Source organism: Myiozetetes cayanensis, unplaced genomic scaffold (genome assembly GCF_022539395.1).
Source record: "Myiozetetes cayanensis isolate MyiCay16 unplaced genomic scaffold, myiCay2020 scf19, whole genome shotgun sequence".
In the NCBI taxonomy this organism is placed as follows: Eukaryota; Metazoa; Chordata; class Aves; order Passeriformes; family Tyrannidae; genus Myiozetetes; species Myiozetetes cayanensis.
The window spans coordinates 4,772,786-4,792,779 of NW_026087400.1; the positions used below are offsets into that span (position 1 = coordinate 4,772,786).

The 19,994-nt window shown below is 48.7% G+C and overlaps 1 long non-coding RNA gene across 1 annotated transcript; it reads right to left on the reverse strand.

Annotated features, from left to right (window-relative positions):
- Positions 1-14,070: 14,070 nt before the first annotated feature.
- On the reverse strand, positions 14,071-19,088 carry LOC126639126 (uncharacterized). Its single transcript, XR_007628756.1, has 2 exons — positions 16,245-19,088; positions 14,071-15,053 (listed from the first exon to the last, which is right to left on the reverse strand). It is a non-coding gene; the product is annotated as an uncharacterized LOC126639126 (long non-coding RNA).
- Positions 19,089-19,994: the final 906 nt, after the last annotated feature.

Below are 19,994 nucleotides of genomic sequence, written 5' to 3' on the forward strand. Positions count from 1 at the left end.
AAAAGAACTTCTCAAATCCAAGCAAAGCTCTGACCAGTTTCTTTTCCAGCAGTTGGCTGCATTTGCCAGTTCTAACTTTAGTAATTTGACTTGATATCTTTTTTTAACTGACTTATTGAAGCAATACTGCATTTTATAAACATGTTGCCATCTAATAAAAGCACCTGCTGTTAGTTTCAGTTATTGTGTCAGAACACTTACACTGGTGATTCCAGAGCCAAAAAGAACTCAGCTCCATCTGGACCCTGAAGAGGAAAGTTAGTTGCACAACTTTATTGGGGTTTATTTCAGATCAAAATAATCCTTGCAGTGATATACCCATAGACTTCAGATAATATTAGAAAGAAGGAAAAAAAAATCAGAAAGAAATGCAACAAACTGGGAGCCTTTACTGAAACTGGTTTGACTCTATTAAAGTAAGCAAAAAGTTTCAGCTGTCAGGCTTTGTGGGTAACAGAAAACATTCATAACAGCTTCAGCATGCAGGGATTCCTGCCTGATACTGCAGTGTGGTACAGCACTATCTGATTTAAGTGGGAGAAGATTTAACAGTGGGTAAAATAATCCCTTTCATTACGACCACGTTGGGTGCTCAGATAACTGAACTGGCTGCTGGTCCTTCTGATTTTCAATCCCCTGTCGTTGCAATTTCAAGACATGACTCGCTTTTTTTTGGTTGACAGTGTTCAAATTACACTGTGAGGGGGAAGAAGCATTCTTCCAGTGTCTTTTTTGGAATAACTTCATGTCACAGGTCTTGCTTATTCTTTATTTAGTCCAAGTAAGAGTTCTAAAGGAACGTGCCTGCATGGTTTTGGATTTGTGCTTAAATTCACTCCTTAAATGACTTGCTTTTGCTTGATGTTTTTAGAGTTTGGGTGTGACAGTAGCACTGCTGCCTTTCACTTTTAAGCCAGATGGAGCTGGTAGCACCAAATGCTGATTACAGAGTTAAATGGAATTATTTGTCTGGTTCAGTTGCTGGTTGGTGATGTTTGCACATTGCACTGCTCTGAGCCTGTGAACTTACATCACTGGGGGGAAAAAACATCTGTTTGCAGGTAGTCACACCAAAAGTAATAGGACTAAATAACTGACCTTTATGGAGATTGTGTGTGTTGCTGTGAATGATGGTTTTAAGTGACTTAAGCCTGTAGAAAAGATGATCCAAGTAAACCTACACTGAGATGTTAGGACAGAAACAGGGAGACAAAAATAAGCTCGTATTCAAGATGACTTCTCTGCCATAACACATCATAAGGCCAGACTTTGGGTTAGGTTTTGTTTTACCTCACTCATTCTTGGGAGATGGAATTGGGGGATGTAAAGTTTAAAATTCTGCTTTTTCACTTTCACCCTTTACAGTACTGTAAAAATACAGATACTAAAAGATATGAGTGTTTCTTCACAAAATACTTGATTTTCCTGTGGAGAACTGCAAGGTATTAATTTACTCAAAGATGTTGGTGAGATCTCAGTGAAAAAGAGCATGGTATTTCTTTATTGGCATTAGATTGACCACAGTGCACTAGAGAGCATGGGCAAGATGTGACAGTGTGCCTTTGCTTTCTCTCTTTAATAATGAGGGGTTTTATTTGGCCAGAGAAGATGGAAATTCCAGTAAATGTGGTCATTGAAAAACTTGTAGGCAGAGATAGCACAAAACTATCAAAAGAAAAACAATTGTTGTAGTGTTACTGCTCTTTTCTTGTGCACTTACTGAGAAAAGTCGCTGAGGAGCAAGGGAAGCTTAGTTAAAATAGCAGATAAATGCAAAAATGAGGCACAAACAGTATCTAACTGGGGGAAGTGTGTTTTGATCTAATGCTCCTTTTCCTGGGCTCTCAGCTGCTTTGAATTCTTTATGTTGAACAATCTGTTTCCTTTGGAAAAAGCTCTGGCTTTTTCTGACAACACTGCTCAGCATCTGCTCATTTCAGGAGAAAGCTGTTCACTATTTCTGGGAAAGTGCAGGTTTTTAATTGGAATTTGTGATCCTGCCCAAGAATAGTGCGAGTGTAGCTGGGGCTGTGTCTGTGATCCCTGCCTTGTCCACAGCTCCTTTGAGAAGGAACAGCTCTTGTTTAGCCTATTTTTAGAATTAAGAGAGTTGAGTCAGAATGTTGAAATGACTTAATTGGGGTGTGACTTGGCAGAGGGAGATTTTGGATTTCACGAGGAACGTGGTTCAGTCCAATGGGCTGTTTCATAGGTGACATCATCCTGAGCACAACTTCCAGTTCACGTGTACTGGTGCTTTGTCCCAAGGTAAGGGTGAAGGGGATTGTCCTGGGCATGAATGTTACTGACTTTGCAGCTTTCCTGTCTTTGGAAAGCTTATGTTGAAAAAAAAAAGAAAAAAGAAGAAGCTTTCAAATTGCATATTGCAGATGCAATGATATGTGTTGCATGTGCAGTGTGAGGGCAGTCTGTGATGTTTCTCATTTCCTTGCCAGAGGATAAGCAGGGCAAGGGCTTCATCAATTCCAAGAAAAGCTTTTGTTCCCTGTTACAGTAGAGGATTAATTTCCTAATTTTATGTAGGATCATCATTTTATTTTCTCTTGGGAAAGCCTATGCACAAGTGCTGACTTGACTTGTGTCCCATCACTTCACTTCCTGTGGCATCCCTGATCTCCCTTTTGTTCATGTTCTGAGGTGAGTTACTGCCAGCACAAGCAAGACCTTGGAGATGTGCCTTCTTCAACATGCAGGACTTCACAGAACTGGCATCAACACTGTCTTTGACTGTCTTTTACTGAATCTCCTTCAATTTGGAGAGCGTAGGAGGTTTTATGCCATCTGTCTGTTTATAAGTTATTCAGGAAATTATTTTTACCTGGGATGTTACCATGACAACAGACAGTCAGTAAAGTCTTCACCAAATGCATTTCTAATGTCTAACTGCTGCTAAATCAGTAGGTTCTGGTGTTGTGCTGTGGTTTCAATAATGAAGACAGTGGGAAAGAGGTGTAAATAACTTGTTTTACCAAATATACATTCTCCAGGTATTTTTAGATTATTAATTGGGCAGCAATACATATTGCAAGCAACCTCCTTGATTATTTTTCCCCCTCACCATCTGTGGGGTGAGAATAGGAAAAAAGTAAATTTTTTATCAGTAAATGATACATCAATTTATATAGGGAGCTTTTTTCATCATTTATATCTACTTTGATTTCTGCGCCCTGCTCTGTGGGTCTGCAAAGTGTGACTTGAGCAAGTTGATTATTAATAACATTTAACTCTCTAGGAGAGCTCTGCACCTCCCTGGAAGTTAGGGATCTGCAAACCCTCCTGAGAAGTCAGAAATCACTGATGTCGTGGGAACTGTTCCTGCTGCTCTTGGCTCTCTGTGACAACGTGTTTCAACTCAAAGCACTTTGGTGGCAGAGAAACTGAACATTGGGATTCTTGCAGCTGAAAGCACTTTTAGTATTTAGTGGAATTCCTGTGAAACCTTGAGGGGGTGGGAGTCCTTAGGCTAAAGAAGCAACAAATCAGATCATTGCCTACACCTGGATGGCAAGTCGTTGTCTAATTAATGACTGTGTAGTGGGGCCAGATTTGCCAAGTTTGAAGTTTTGAGTGGCTTCTTCTAAACCCTCTTCGGGGTGAAACTTTTGGATAATCGGCACATTCGGGAAAGAGTGGGGTTTGGAAGGTCTGGGGATTTGCGGAGATTCTTTGGCTTCCTCACTCCGTTGGTGAGCATGAAATTTTTTTTTCTGATGTAATTCTATTTCATAGAAGTTTGTAAAATTTGTAGAATGTTGATTTCTGGGACAGTATTAGATTCTGAGATACCAAAGCAGGTTTTCTGCCTTAAGCCACTGGGAAGTTGTGTGTATTTTTGTCGTATTTTACCCTTTTCGGTCCCTGTTCTGCAAAACTTTAAGATCTGCTTTTAAATCAAAATTCTAAATTGTGAGTGTAGCGAAACAACTGTTGGCAACACTCGGGTGGTCAGACACTTAATCACACCAGATTCGGTGTTGTTATGCCTTGGTTTTTATATGTAGTACCTGCTTAACTAAGCTGGCTTATTTCACAGTGTTCAGGGACTTAGGCTTTTCTCACTAATGCCAGATCAGCCAACAGAGGTTTGGAACAAAAGAACCAATTAAGGAGGTGTAGCCGTGCCTTGTATCACTCCAGAGTGCAGCATTTCAAAAGTGAGGCTGTGTCCTCTAGCTTTATGCATTCGACCTCTGTAAAACAGAAATCACAACTAAAGCATTATAACTGCAATAACTCCTTGTTAGCTCTGACAAGGAAGGAGAATTCCTGGTTTTAACCTGTTAAGTTTGCTAAGGAACAATCTTTCCCTGTGCCTTGGCTGCGTGCTCGGGTCGCAGATCTTGACAGCTCGTTCCTTCAGCAGCAGCATCGAGGTTAGAAGCGTGGAAGGGGGGTGGGTTTTTTTGGTCCAAAAGCTTTGTCTTTCTCAAAATGCCGCTTCAGAACTGGGGAGCGATGGGCACTAAGTCGGGAGAGGAAACAAAAAGCAATTTTTATCAGCTGGGAGTAAAGAGAACTCCAAAAGATTTCCTGATGCTGAGCAAAGAGCAGCACTAATGAGCTCCCATGGGAAATGTAATCTGCCCATAGTGAGTAAAATACTAGATGGGGAAGAAGGGAAATTTTATGAGCCAGGTATCATTTCAGATTTTTCCTGAACTTACTGACCTTGCTGAGGATGGGAAAACACTGCGTGTTGCTAATTCAGTTATTTCAAAGAACATGACAGTGGAAGATAAAAAGGAGAGTATGCATAAAAGAGCAGCAGACAGGCTGATCTTTAGACAGGTTTTTAAGAATTATTAATCCATTAGAGTTTGTTTTAAATAATAAATACAAGCAAGGATATGAACCTGCAGATCACAAATTGCACAGAGGTTCCTCCTGTTAAATTCCAAAAGCCTCCTGGTGAAATGAGAGTGCTTTGTGAGGCATAACCATCCTCAGAAACACAATCAAAATCATCATCTGCTCTGGAGAGTGTGACCTGTGTTATGACTCCAGAGAACACGCAGCCCCCTTTCCTTCTCACCTCCTCCTGATGGGCTGATGCTCTGCAGAGAGGGCCCATCGAGGTAATGAAGAGGGTAAGTAAACACGTACAGGGCGTTTGCAAAGCTGTGATGTTTCAGCCAGTGAGCAGATGCAGTTTTCCATTCAGAAATACTCTGAGCTTGGAGGTCTTTAGTAGTCAGAAGCCTGGAGAAAGCTTGTTCTGCGAGTGGGGCATGAGAGACCCCCCTCGGTTCTGCAGGGTGAGCAGAAACCGCAGTGGGGGCCAGGGAGGAGAAACCTGAGCAAAGCTGAGTGGGGGGAAGGTGGCAACTGTGAAAGCATCCTGTGAATTATGTTCTTATTTGTTTTTTAAAGTGTGAGGGCGTGGCTATGTTACAGATGAATGGAAAGACAGGAGGATCAGCTGTGTCCCCCAGTTATGTATACTCGACCTCTGTAAAATAGAAATTACAACTAAAACATTAAAACTGTAATTTTTCCTTGTTTCCTCTGACAAGAAACAGGAAGTCCTAGTTTTAACCTGTCAGTCTGGTAAGGAACAATCTTCCCCTGTGCCTTGGCCATCAGCTTCCCCAGCACACCTGCAGTGCGAAGCCCACATGGGCTTTCCTGAGAGGCTTGTGAGTGTTGCAGCGTCCCTCAGTTGTTGCTCAAGGAACAGTAAAAAGGTGTTTGAATTATTCCCAGGAACCCAGCTGTGCCATTAGTCAGTTTGGTAAGGTTTGTCCAGAGGCAAGAAAGCATCTCCAGCCTGGTGACTGCACGTTCAGTCTGTTTGAAAGATTAGTTACAAGAGCCATCACATCACATAGAAAAGGAGATTTATAGGCAGTGCCTCTCTGGCACCTCTGCCCACAGGAAATGTTGTACAAACAGGAGCCTCAGAGTCCTGGATTGTTAAAATGGATTTTCTTTGGGATCTAATGTCATCATTTCCAATTCAGTTAGTTCTCAGACTTCATTCTCCAAGGCACTTTTCATCCTCGGTAGAATAAGAACACTGTGCACATAATAAGCCATTAGTTTTTCAAATAAATCACACTCTGGAGTAAACACTGGGATTTTTCTTCTATATAGTAGCTTTATGTATATGAGTGTGTGTATTACAGATAGGTTTGTATACACACATATGTATTTGCTTCCAAGAAGAGAGGTGCATGGAGAAATAGTGATGGCTTTTTCTTCACACTAATAGAAAGGTGGTAACTATCACTGTGTGTCTGAGCTGAAGGGAATTGGCACAGCCCCAGACACTGCTGATTTCCACTAGCTGGCAATCTCACCGTGCTTTTTATAAGAGTGCATTAAAGGTATTAATGATGCTAACAAAGAGAAAAGTGGGATGATTAACAATGAAATAAAATAGCAGAGGAGGGAGGAGGTCTGCAAGGCTCAGTGTATATCAGGGACTGTTCTCAGAGACACAAACCAGGGAAAGCAGCCCCTTTTTCACAGGTTTTGTCAGACAGGTGGTTTGGTGTGGTGCCTGCCCAGCTGCCCATGCTGTAAAAGCACATCCCGTGGTGGGTGGTTGCAGCCCCCCCATGACAAGGGGGTTCTGCAAGGATGGCTTTTTCTTCCTGCAAGAACTATGAGATAAAAAAAAAGCAATGGGTTTGGGAAGCTCTGCAATTCTTTGACAGTGTAAAAGCTCTGATAAGATAAGGATTTTATTCAGAGTTATCTTTTCTCTAGTAGTAACACTGGCTTACAACACGAGCTCTGTCATGGAGGGCTGCTCCTCTCCCCATTAAAATCCTGCCCTTTAATTGAACCCCCTTACTGTAAAAACCCAAACTACCTTATTTCAGTGATTGGATTTACACCCCAGGCTGCACAGCTAGTGGAGGGTAAAGGATCAGAATTAGCAAAGCTGGAGGAAATGTAATAGCAAACTGCCTGCCAAGAAGCCCACTGCAGAGACCCTGATCATCTCCCTGGTGCTAATTTGGTCATTGCTGGTGTAGTTGACAGCGTTGCCATTTTGGTGGCCATCAGCAGAGCTCAGTTAGATGAGCTAAAGGGAGCTAGTCAGGGCTTTGACTCTCTCCAAGGATATGGGGAGTGTAACTCCCAGTTGGCACCATCTGACACAGCTCATGCTTGGGCTTCCAAGCACGGGATGTGATCACAGCCATGGACTCTTCCATCCCCTCATAGATGAGGCCTGTGCATGCTGCTGGCATGCTTTGTTCTGGAATAAGTTCCTGATTTTGTTTTTTAAAAAAGCCCAACCAAACAAAACCCTCTGAGAACAAAAGAAAACCCCAAAAAAACCACAAACTAAATCCTCCAACAAACCAAACAGCATTGGAGTAGAAGAAAGTGATGGAGAAAAAAAAAAAAAAAAAGCAAAATCCCAGTGGCTCTGTCTGAAAAAAACAGGAGGGAATTGTTTGTTTGGGACATGAGGAGTCCTGGAATATGATGTTCAGGACTGAAACGTGCCCCCTGCCCTAGGAAGCTCTGTTTTACCTCCCTACCTTTTGTTCTGCTCCAAACAAGCTGCCTGTGTTGCTCCATCCCGAGAATAATTTCCTTCTGACATAGAAGGGTTCCATTAATCCCTTCCTGCTTGCATCTTTGTTTCTGGGCAATTTCCAGAGCATTAAGCCGCAGCACATCCACTTATTCTGGGACTCCCCATCTCAGTCATTAGCTTCTTTTGCACAGCCCTGTCCGCTGCAAGCTGCAAACCTAATTGTGCTCTGCCTGTTGCCTCCCCTTTGGCTGCTGCAGCAGTTACAGCCTCAAAGAGCCCCATCAGATTAACCACAACTGTTCCTTGCTGAAATCACCTTGGTCCCTATTACTCAAGCTGTGCTTTTGCATTTGATCTTTTAAATGCTTTGTAATGCTTTTACCCCACCGTTGATGTGAAGCTAATTGGGATGTAACTTCCTACAGCACTTCTAGATCTTTTCCTGTAACGTTGCCAAAAGCTTTTTCTGTCTCTGGGGTCTGCACCTGAATTTAGCTGTGAAATGACAGGCTTCCAGAGGCAAGGTTTTGCATCAGGATTCGGTAGTGTAGATGACTGACTGGCTGTCTAGCTGTGCTTTGCTCTGGGAAAAGGGGGAGCCTTGGGTGGGAAGGGTTTGTGCAGTAACTAAAATCAAGCTCAGCAGCTGCAAGCAAGCCTCTGATCACTGCTTTGCACAAAACATTAACCTCTCTACATCAACTGGCATTTCCCTATGGGAAGGGGGATGAGTTTTCCTGGATTGAGGTGGTGGGAGAAGGCTGGAGGTTACCACTGTGCAGTGAAGTGCTAAGGAAACATCCCTTCTCCCTGGAAGCTGGGTTAACTTGGGAGGGGCAAGGCTGGGGAATAGGAGACTTGTGCTGCCTCTGGGGATGGAGAAGGAGCATGTTCATGTGCCTCTCAGCTGGGAATCCTGTGGAAATGAGTTGGGTGGAGGCTGTAACCTTCCATCCTTACAGGAGGAAGGGCTTCAGATGCTCTGCTTTATCACAGTGGTAGTTTGCAGACCAGCAGGAAAAGTGTTTGCTGCTTGCACACTTCCAGCCTTGTCATTTTAGAGACGAGCTCTGTGGGCCAGCATCCAGCGTGTCCATGGAAGTAGCAGCCCTTGGCATCCAGAACTGGTGAGAGAAAGGACCTGAGCCCGAGCTTGAGGATCGAGAGAGGGGCCAGGGTATGCAGGGAAGGAACCGTGCACGCATCTTCTGACACAGAGCAATAATCCAGCTCCTGCTTTGCATCGGCTGCTGGTTCCTGCAGGTTCCGGCAGATTCCCGCAGCCTCTACTGGGATGGAGAGCGAGTGCCACCGTGTGCCCGGCAGCAGCCATGGCTCCCATCCGGAGGAGAGCGGTGCCAGGGATACCTGCCTCTTCCCGAGCAGCCTCCTGCGCTTTGCAGAGGGGCCATCAGCCCCCAGGTGACGATGACTGCATCACGAAGGTCTGATGTTAGTTCGCCTCTCTCTCAAAAGCACACCACGAACTCGTGAAACTTAGCATGGAGTGCTTGGCCTCCGTGCTTCCAGACTTCAGCAGGGATTCTGTCAACCCCAGCTGCCTTGCCAGTTTTCACCTGCTGTATGGCCTTAAGAGAAGAAAGGAGATAATTCAGATTGTTCAAATTACCGAGGTATTACTCTGCTCTCCATTGCTGGTAAAATCCTTGCAAGATTTCTTTTGAACAGATGAATACCCGCTATAGCAGAAGAACTTCTACCTGAAAGCCAGTGTGGTTTCAGAGCCAATAGGGGTACAGATCGAACAGTCTTTCCACTGTGCCTTCTGCAACCGGACTTGTCTGTCTCGCATTGGCCTTTTCAGCCATCAGCTTGCCTGCAGCGAGCGTGGGGAGAGCCCTTCCCAAACCTTCGTTTGCGAAGCCCAGCCGTGGTGATCAGGCCCCAGCAGACAGGAGGGGTGGGTACCAGGCTGCAGAGTGCCTGATTTTCCTCTGCAAGGAGAGAGGGCTTCAGAGCTGAGCCAAAGTGGCAAAGCCGGTGGGAGGCAGGACTGATGGACTAAAAGGCTGAGGGTGAAAGAATCTGGTAGAACATCGCTTCTGATTGTTTCTGTAAATGCCAGAGCAGAGAGGTGGCTCTGGCCGCAGAGGGAGCGGGGCTGCACTAGCAGGAGAAGGCAAGAGTTGCCTCCTCTCAGTCCAGAATGAAATTTAATTCAAGCCACAATCTTGTAACCAAATTCATAGCTCAGGGCCTGTGTAAGTCCAGGATACTGAATCATTCATCGGCGGTTCAGTGACAGAAACACCAGCTGGGAGGCCCAAACGCCGGGCAGTCTGTGAGCAGAGCGTTCCTGCACAGCCCTCCCCGCTCCGGTTCCAGCCCCAGGCACGGCCCTGGTGTCCCTGGAGGAGAAGCGACAGTGGTGCCATCCTGCGGTCACCGGGCCCTTTGCAGGAGGCACTGTGGCTTTGTCCCGCTTTTGTCTCCTCTGTTCTGCAGGAACTGGTTTTATCTCGGTTCTCTCTTTGTACTAGAGGTGATGAAAGTTTAAACAGGCATTGCCTGCTTAAGCTGGGCGGCAGCTGACGGTGGGGTTATTCAGAGGGTTATGAGAGCAGCCTGTGAAAGCGATCCCTGTGCTCTCACAGTCCTGCAAACAGCACAGGGAAGCTGCTCAAACACAGGCAGGCTCTGCAGTGAGGGAGGATGCTGTGCTAAGGGTCTCTCACTTCCTGGCGTTGTCAGAACTCGGGCAAGCCAGACTGGGAAAGCTGTGCTGCAGGTGAGGTAAATCATCCTGACAGCCTAAAAAAATCTCCCCTCCCTTGAGAGTAGAGCAGACTCCAGGGTCCTTCAGTGAGTGCTTTAAATCCTTCCCTGTCTGACTTTGCAACTCCCCTGGGCAGGGGGACAGCTGTGTAATATATACATGTTATGTGTGTGAATATGTGTTATAAATATGTATCTTCAGATAGAGCTGTATTATATATATATATATATATATGTATAATCCTACACACATCCAATTACCAGTGTTTTCCTCTGTTTCTGCAAACATACCCAGGAAGGTGTACAGTCCATCAAGAGGGAGCTATTAGGAGGTGAAAAAAAATAGCAATCCCTCTGGGATGTCACCTGAGGGTATTATACCTTGATAATGCTCTCAATTGGTTCTGAGCTGGCTTGAGACAAACTATGTGAGGAAGTAATCCCAAACAGGATTATTTCCGTAGGACTGTTGAAAAAAAAAAAACACAACATTCTGTTTCTATCTTTCTGGAGAAAAAAAAAAGCGGTGCTTGAATTTGATAGCGACTGTTGGGATGTTTCAGCCTTATTTGAGGATGACAAGACACTGTGCTCTGTCACTGTCACTTGAGCAGTGGCACCTTTGCTGTTTCTGTGGAGACACAGATGAACCCTTCGGGCTTAGGAAAAAAACATGAAGGTGGCTGAGGACTTTGCCATACTTTGAGGAGAAATAGATAACTGATACCACCTTCTGCTTGTGACACCTTCTACCTGAGGCTGGAGGGACCAGTGCTGACCTAGGATTCCTGCTAGGTGCTTCCCCACTATCTTCTCTGAGCAGGAATTTCTCCCCCTTCCCAGGTTGTCTCAGTGCTTCTCTATCCTTTCCACCAGAAGGCTCTTTTCCTGTTGCCTGAATCATTGCTGCTGCAGGTTGAGCCCATTACTACCTACACAGCCCTGGAAATGGGCTGGTTCCCTCTCCTTCCAACAGCCTTTTATGCACTTGACTGTTATCCTCTTTCCCCAGCCTCTTTCTTTCTTAGGTTTCCCCATCCATGTCATCAAACCTTCCTCAAGGTTGGGCCTCTGCCCAGGGTGGTTTCTCCTTATCCTATTTGCAAGTGGTCTCTGTATTTCTTGACATAGCTCAAACCTGAGGCCTCCCTGGCACACACAGTGGGGTGAAAAGGCAGCTCCATCTGCCCTGTGATGATTTGAGACCAGACACCCCTAATTTATTAACCTGTCCTGAGCGACTGATGTCAGGACTTATGTAGGATGAACCAGTCATGTGCACAGCAGTTCCCTGAGCAGTTGTCATGTGGATATGGAGTGGAAACTGGTGCTTTGTGTACATCTGCAAGGAAGAGGTGCTTAGAGGGTAGAAGGTTATTCTTCCTTCTCACCTCAACTTGGATCCAGTTGTGCTTTCTCCTGTTGAGAGGGAACTGTGTCACTCTCCTGAGTGTGTGGGAACTGTGTGGGGGAAATAAGGCGATAATTTCTCCTCTGTGTTGACTCTATCACAGAATGGCCTGATCCAGACCAATTGTTGTGAAGACCAGGTCATGTTGCCCAAGACTTTCCCATCAGGAAACTGGACTAAAGCTGTGACTGGCACAGCATCTGATCTTGGATGAATCCTCCTCCTGAATGTCAAGGAGGTGGTGCCAGTGACCAGAGGTGACTTAGTGGCAGTGCTGTCCTTGCTGTGTGACTAATGGTGCTGCTCTGGGGGCAACTGTTTCATCTGAGCAGCCTGGATCAAGCCTCCGAGCCAGCCAGGAATCACTGTAGGATCACCAGCAACCATGGCTAAGGAGTTGGCTTTGGCATAGGAGTGGAATCATATCCCTGAGAACCTGGGAATCCACCACTGAGCAGAAAAGACAATGGAGGAGGCAGGAGAGGGCAATTTTATGGACATACAGTGATATCTGTGCAATAACCTTCTGCTCCTGGGTGATTGAGCCTTGACTTACCTAAAGAGGGGTCAGTGTACGAGCAGGGAACGTGCAGCGTGGAGGCACAGCCAGCTCCATCACCAGCATTCCCGGCTTTTCCATCTGCCAGGCGTAGCTGATGGGACTCTTGCTGTCTCCTTTGATGTCACATCGCTGTGAAGGGCTCGTTGCAGAGCAGTGGCCCCCGAGGTTGGTGGGGGGTGTGTGAATGGGCCCCCCTGGGCTGTGCTGCAGCCGCTGGCTCGTGCACACACAGCGGGGAGCACCTGAGGACAGGGCTCCCAACAGCCCCCCAGCTGCTGCCTTGGGGACAGGGACTGCTGTTGCCAGGCAGGGAATGGAGCAATAGGATGTGGTTGCATTGGAGGGGGCTCTGTGCGTGGGAAGAGGGTTACATCCAAGTGATCCAACCTCCTAAACCAATCCCCTCTCAGCTAAGAGGGAGCACAAAAGAAGCCTGAAGGATGAGAGAACATTTGAGAATTGAGGCAGTCCTGTGTTCTGAGGAGTCTGTGCAACACCCTCCCCTGCAGATCTGGAGAGGGACCTGGTCCAGGATGAGCATCTGTCTGGCACCATCTTGGCACAACTGATTTTGACTCTCAATCCCTGTTGTGCCCCAATCTGGGGACCAGGTCCAGTCCAGTCCACTGGACCCCACACAGCTCCCCCCAGTTACCTGCATTCCTTCAGAGCTGTCCTTGGCCTCTTGGTGGCCCCCAGAGGAAGCCAGCAGCTTTTCTGCTGCACTGCAGATTACCTTGGGGTGCTCCCTTCTGTCAGTGCCAGCTTTAGGTTCACTGAGATCTCCCAGGCTCCCTGCACTTGGCTTCTTGTTCCTCCCTGCCTGCTTTGCAAAGAACCAGGGACTAGTTCAAGAGCAGAACTGCCCCCATAGCTGGAGATCTGCCCCCACAGGGTTGCGTGGAAAAGATCAGGGGTGTTCTCTTCCCCCAGCAGTGAATCCAGTCACCACATAGCCCATGACTTATGGTGGGGCAAATGAGGTCAAAATGGGTCCTGTGACCTTGCAGCACTTGATGGACGTGGGAGCAAGCAGGTCTCCAACATCTGAGTACTTGTGCTGACCTATTAGGAAAGAGGGAGGAGAAAAATCCAGCTCCTCTTAAGGATCTCTGTGCCTCTAGAGCACTCCTGATGAAGCTGGGCCCTGCTGCACCTCGCAGCCTCTTACCCTGTGCGCCGCTGCAGTTACAGGGACCCTGGCCTTGCTGGGGCAGTGCTCAGGATCAGGTCCTTGGGAGAGGAACGAGTCTCTGCACTGCTCCATGTCACCATATGGGCATCCAGTGCATCCTCACTCCTGTCTCTTGGCAGGCTTGGAGGCATGACCTGTTCACCACCGCTTGGTTGTGTGACACCCTCGCTGCAGAGCAGCCTCTGGAGAGGTGGCAGCTCCCTCCCTCAGCACCACACTGCCGCCTGTCCTCCACAGAGTCCACGTCCTCTGCCTCTTCCCTTTCCTTGCCCCGCTTCCCCCAGGAGCCCTACCTGCTTTTCACACATGAAATCAGGTAATCCCACAGAGTGCAGTAAGGCTTTCCTTTCCCCCCTTCCTGAACAAGGCAAGTGCCCTGCTGCTGCCATCTCCGTCGCAGACAAGGTTGTGTGTCCCATATGGAGCACTGCAGGGATGGAGGATGGAGCTGTCTGTGGCCTTGGTTCCTTGGAGAGACGCAATGCTGATAAAAGTGGAGCAGGGATGAAGAGGGAAGGGGGTGCAGAGAGTTGTGTGTATGCGGCTGAGTCCAGCTCTAAGGCTTTTCGTAGGCAAATAATTAGATCTTCCCTTGCCCAAGCACAAACTTAGGGCTTGGCACGTCTTTAGGAAGTTGAATACACGAGTCTTACAACAGAGATTTATTGAGGTCTAAAGCCTAGCCTAAGGACCGATGTGGGCTACTGCAGTCTCTCTGGAGACTGCAAAAAGGGATGTGTGCCACCTTGCAGGCTGCGGTGATGGGCTGGAGGTGGCACTGGGGAGGCTGCAGTGCTGCAGCCCCTCACCTTGCCAGGCCTGCTTTTGGAAAAAAAGCAGCCTCATAATTTAGTTCTGTGAACAGTTAAGTTGCAAAGCGGCTACGAGGGCAGTCAGATGGGCAGGACAGCACCCTGGACCTGTGTCGTGGCTCTGCAGAGCAGCAGGGGCTGCACGGCCGAGCCCCCACACGAGGGAGGAGCATTGCAGGGGCAACGGCAAAAATAAAACCAAAAAATAGCAAGTGAAAAAAAAAAATAGAGCAAAAAGCACCCGCCTCCCAAAAAACCTCCAAAGAGGTATTTTTTTTCGGAGAGCTTTGAAAGACGTTGTGGAGGCTGGGAAGGCGGGGGTGTCCCTTTGCGTGGGAGGGGGGTCCCTCGCTCTGCAGCGACGGGCCACTTGTCCCCCCCCACCCACGCCCCGCTCCTCGGAGCGCTCCCTGCTCGCGGCCCCCCCAGCTCTACCCGCATTGTCCTGCCTCTCCTCCTGCCCTTTGTACGCCGGGAGCCTCCGCAAGCCCCGGCGGGGCCGGAGCGGGGCCTCCCCCCGCCTCCCCCCGTGCCCCCGTTAATGCGAGGAGACAGCTGCCCCGCCGGGCGCTGGCGCATTGTTACTCCTATTTGTCAAAAGGCCGAGGATGCTCCATAGATCGCTCCGTGGCTGTTGTTAAGTGTAATTAGAGGGTTTATGTCCCCAATTTCCATGAAAATGAAGCTGTGAGGCTCCTCTCTTGGCATTCACCGCGTGCCTTAATTGTATGGACATTAAATCAAGGTCCGCTGTGAACACGCAGAGAGGGGCTCGGGCTGTCCCCGCTCGGAGCAGGGAGGGCAGGCGGCGAGCGGGGCTTGCCGGAGAGAGCGGGGCGGGGGGGAGAGAGAAAGAGAGAGAGGCTGTCAGTGCAGGGTCCACCCCACCGGGACCGCCGGCCGCCCTCCCCGCCGCCCGAGGCCCCCTCCGCCGGGGCAGCCGCGGGGCCGGGGGCGGTGGGGAGCGGAGGAAGGCAGGGGAGAGGGGGTTGCCTTGCGGACCGGGTGCCGCTGCCATCCCCTCTCTCCTCGCCCTGCTGAGGTCAGCATCGCCCCCCGAGCCCTCCACCCCCACGCCCCCCCTAACCCCGCTGCATCGCACCCAGCCAGATGCTGAGCGCCGGGAGCGGAGCAGCCCCGGGGGCAGAGGGGCGGACAGACGGACACATCCCGAGTTCCGGCCCTACCAGCGAGAAGAATGCGGCTGCTGGTGGTGGTAATAATAATTAATAATAATTATAATAATAAAGCCAGTAGCGCCAAGGACAGCTCGCAACAAACCTCCGGCTGCCGGTGCCGTGCGGCGCGTCCCGGCACGGAGGCAGGAGCGGCGGCGAAGCGCCCGGAGATGCTTCACAGCCCCCCTCCCGGTCCCGGGGCTGCGGGAGAGGATCTCAACCCCCCGCCGGGCCGCCGCCGTCCGAGCCCTGGGCAGCCGGCGAGGGGATGCGGGGGACCCCCGCTCCCTCCCCAGAGCGAAATGAAAATCCCGCTCCTGCGTTTCTCTTTGCTGGCCAGGCAAAGGAGCCGATTTCTCTCCTCTTGAAGGGAAACCGGCGGAGGTTAAACACGCGTTTTCCCAGCTTTCCGCTCCGCTGCGGTTCGGCACAATAATCGCTCCATTAAAAAAAAAAAATAGCAGTGCAAAAAAAAAAAAAAAATTGAGAGGGATTGAAAAGGGGTAAAGCAATTAAACCGGTTTTCGTCGATCGCCGTCGGACTTAAGAGTCGCCATATGAATTTAGGACGATTTCTCTCTCTAGATATCGCATCTGAAAAATCCTCACCCCCTCCCCTTCCTCCCTTTCTTTTTGTCAAAAAAAAAAAAAAAAAAAAAAGAGAAAAGAAAAGGAAAAAAAAAATCACAAGCCCATTAAGGTCGCTTGCACAAGGGGAGGAAAAAAATCCTGATGCTGTTCCAAGTTAGCGATAGAGCCGGTCGCTCCCCGCCACTGTCGCCCGCACCCCGCGCTCACAGCCGGAGCCCCGCTCGTAGCGGATTTACCCACTCGTGGACGCGGCGCCCGGCGGCTCCGGCGGCACAAACTCCGCTCCTCGCTCAGATCCAGTGCAAACGCCCTCCCGTGGCTCAGGACGCTTGTTTTTGTGTAGGCAAGCTGGAGATGAATAAGAAAGGCGCCTAGTCTCTCATTATCTTTGAATTTCAGACTTTTTTTTCCTCTCTCTTTTTTTTTTTTTTTTCCTTTTCTCTCTCTCTCCTTTTTTTTTTTTTTTTTTTTTTTCTCTTTTCTCCTCCTGCCCTGGAACAATGCAGAAGGACCTCATCAGAGTGAAAACCAGGCTCCCGCTAGGCTTTAAAAGCAAGATGAACTTGGTGCACCACCCATCTTTCTCTTCTCTTCTCCAAAGCTCTTTAAAGGGGTTATGAGGCGTCTCTCTCAATTTATCCCTTTTCTCTTGATCTTCCTAGCAGAGGGGTTTGGGGTCTAGTCCTGGCTGTTTCAGCTGATCTCATCCAGTCTAAGGGATTAGAGCTTCTTCTCCGCATCCCGGCTCTCAGCACATCTGCTGATTGGGTTCAGCACAAGAGGATTACATTGGGACCCAATGACGTCACCGCTAGGACATAAGTTCTCCTCCATTAACCAAATCCTCATCAGCAAGATGTCCTTGAAACTGGAGGAGTAACATTCAGGACTCCATCGCCAGCCCGTCCCCACCTTCCTCCCGGGCGGGCTGCTGGGGCTTTTGGAAAAAATATTGTTTAAGCTTTGAGCACTTGCAGCTGCATCAATAATGTACCGCTACGGGCTGGAGGACCGAGGCAGCACAGGAGAACGTGTACCCTATAAATAGGGTTCTGCACCTAAACTGTTAATCAGAGGAGCTTTATATATTCTGTTGCTTTTTTTTTTTTTTTCTCTTTTTTTTTTTTTTTTTTTTTGGTTGAGAAGGGAGGGGGTGGAGGAGCAGAGGGGGAGGGGAAAGCTGCATCCTACAGTTATATTTCCAAGCTCAAAAAGACATCAGCAATAATTTTCTTTAAAGCTGACATGGATGTAATTTTAAAACGTGTTTTCTTTTCTTTTTTTTTTTTTTTTTTTAAAGTAATGTGTAGGATTTCACCCCCATTCTCTCTGAGAAGAGACAATGTGTCCTGAGTTATATAAAGTAAGAGGTTCCCTTTAAATATACAATACGAATTTTATATTTTGGGGTTTATTACTAGATTTTTCTTAACGTTACATGAGCTCAGACTCACAGGAGTGAGAACCTGGAAGGAAATGGCTTTGACTTCCAAGTGACAAACCGAGAGAGTTGGTTTTTTAGCTTTAATCTACGATTTCCACCCTGGAAAACACTGAAAGCACGTATAGATTTGCTACCCTCAACCTGTTCTAACCTATGCCGTGGCATCCAGGCACCTCTCCCTGCTGCACCATCCCTCTCAGACGTCCTGCACTTGCAGCTTCGCTGGTGTCTCACTATCTCCTTCCATCATATCCATTTTACGAGCTGGGAAACAGGAATGGGTTTGCTGCGGCTCTTGTTGGTTAAACTTACAGACATCACAGTGCGGCTGCTACAATGGAAATATGGACTGAGATTTATTTATTTGTTTGTTTATTTATTTATTTGTCTAGGGTCACCAAATTTAATCTCTGGGAAGAGAAAACGTGTTCAACAGCAAGCAGGCTATGTCCAGTTAGGAGAGGTCTTGCTTAGAAGCCTTGCATGTGCTTAAGTTTTTTTCTGTAAGCAAGCTGCTGCTTCACTGCTAAACTATCCATCCCTCCCCTCCAAGCACACACAGCCCCCCAGAAAACTATGTATACACACACATACTCACACTCATTTTTGTGATGGGAGGTGCAGGTCTGTGGGTCTCTCCACACCCTTATTCCCTGCCTAGAGTAACTTTTATGGCCGGTCGTGCTATGCGTATTGGCCAGGAGAGCTTCCAGGGGAGGATTTATTTGCCTGTGTGTATTTCCATGCACTGTGGTATTTTCCTTCGTGTTAGGAAGAGGGTTAGGCAGGATACAATTGCTTTGATGGAAGGCATCTTGCTCCAGCACTGGAAGCCTCTCCCTGCCTCAGCAGTAGGAGCATTTCCAGGACAGCTGGGCAATAACCGCTGGAAGAGGGATCTATTCCCTTCCCCGCTATAGCAAAACAATTGTTTTGAGGCCGTTGTCTCCCTCTCTGATGGCCGTGCCAGGCCAGGCCAGGCTCAGAGGGGGAAACGGCCTCCAAATAGCAGCTCGTAAAAATCTGGTGGGCCACGTTTGGCTACTGAAACACTCTGCAGAGAGGTGAAATATCACCTCCCAAGCTCAAGAGCCATATTTACAAGGCAGTCACAGCACTGAGCCCCTGTCCCTGTTTGTGTGCCTTTTCCTCTTCCTCTTTTATAACGCTGAGGTTCATGGCAAGCACAAACCAGGGACGATCAGCGTTTGACATCATGCAGCGAAGGGAATTTTCCCTTCTCTTTTCTTCTTCTGAAACTTAAAAAAAAAAAAAAAAAAAAAAAAGAAAAAAGAAAGAAAAAAAAAAGAATCTGCTTATTTAGAGCCTGTTCCATATTGACCTATTTACTTCGGCAGACCGAGGCTCTCAATCTTTTATCGATTTAAAAGAAAACAACCTAAACAAATTAACACGGAGGAAGCCGCTCAGGTTTACCGTTCGCTCGGGGCCTGTTCCCGGGGGGGGAGGCTCGGACGCGGCACCCGCACCCAGCCCCGAGGGTGCTGCTCCGAGCTGGGGACAAGCTCCAGGGATGCTCGGGATGCGGGGGGCGGCAGGGCGGCCTCCCTCCGGCCCAGTCCCAGTCCCCGACCTCCCGTCCAGCCCGGGCCTGGCCTCCCCGAGCCCCCGGTCCCACTGTCACCGGTCCCCTGCCCCCGGTCCCTGTCCTCCCCCCGGCCCGGCTCCGCTTCGCTGTCCATGGTATTGAAGGCGCGGAGCCGCAGCAGCGGAGCGCGGGGGCGCACGGGTCAGTGCGGGGGGGCGCACACGGGACACCCCCGCGTTGCTTCTCCCCTAAAATGAGGCGGCGTTTCCCTTCGTGCCCTTCCCGAGAGGTCCGCGCTCGGCCGAAGGGCCCTGCGGGGAGCTCGGTCTGTCGGTCTGTCTGTCTGTCTGTCACCGCGCGCTCCTTCACCTGCCCCTTTCCCCCCACGAATCCTCCCCGAAAACCCGAGGGGTTGATTTTCCTCTCCCCTCCCCCGGCGGAGCGGGGCTGGGGTATTTTGAGCCTCCTGTCAATGCGAAGCCCCAGGGTGGTGACTGAGCGATGTCATATGGCGGGGTTGGGAGGGGGGGATGGGGGAGCGCTCCTGCTCGGCAGGCTGGGAGCAGGGTTTATTTCTCCTTTAAAACAAACCCACCAACAGTTCAGCCCCTCTAAAGTTTACCATTTAACCCTCACGGGCTCATCCCCTGCTCCCGCGGCCCTGCAGCCTTTGCCTGAGTCTCAGGCTTTAAAAGCAGGCTGGGTTTGGCTGCTATTTTACTAACACTTCCAGTGAGACATTTTGTTTTAAGCACAGCCCTTCCTTAATCTCTAATGCAGCATTTCCACATCCCAGAAGAAAACAGTCAGATGATTTGCAAAGGGCCATTTTTTTTTCCTTTTTCATTTCTTTCTTCCTCTCCTCCTCTGTCGCTCTCTGCCTTTTTAAACCTACCACCCACTGTTCCCCGAACAAAGAAATCCCAGAGACAAGCAACATGCCTCCACTTTCCTTCCATTTCCAAACCCTGACTCCACCGTGCACAGATGACCACAT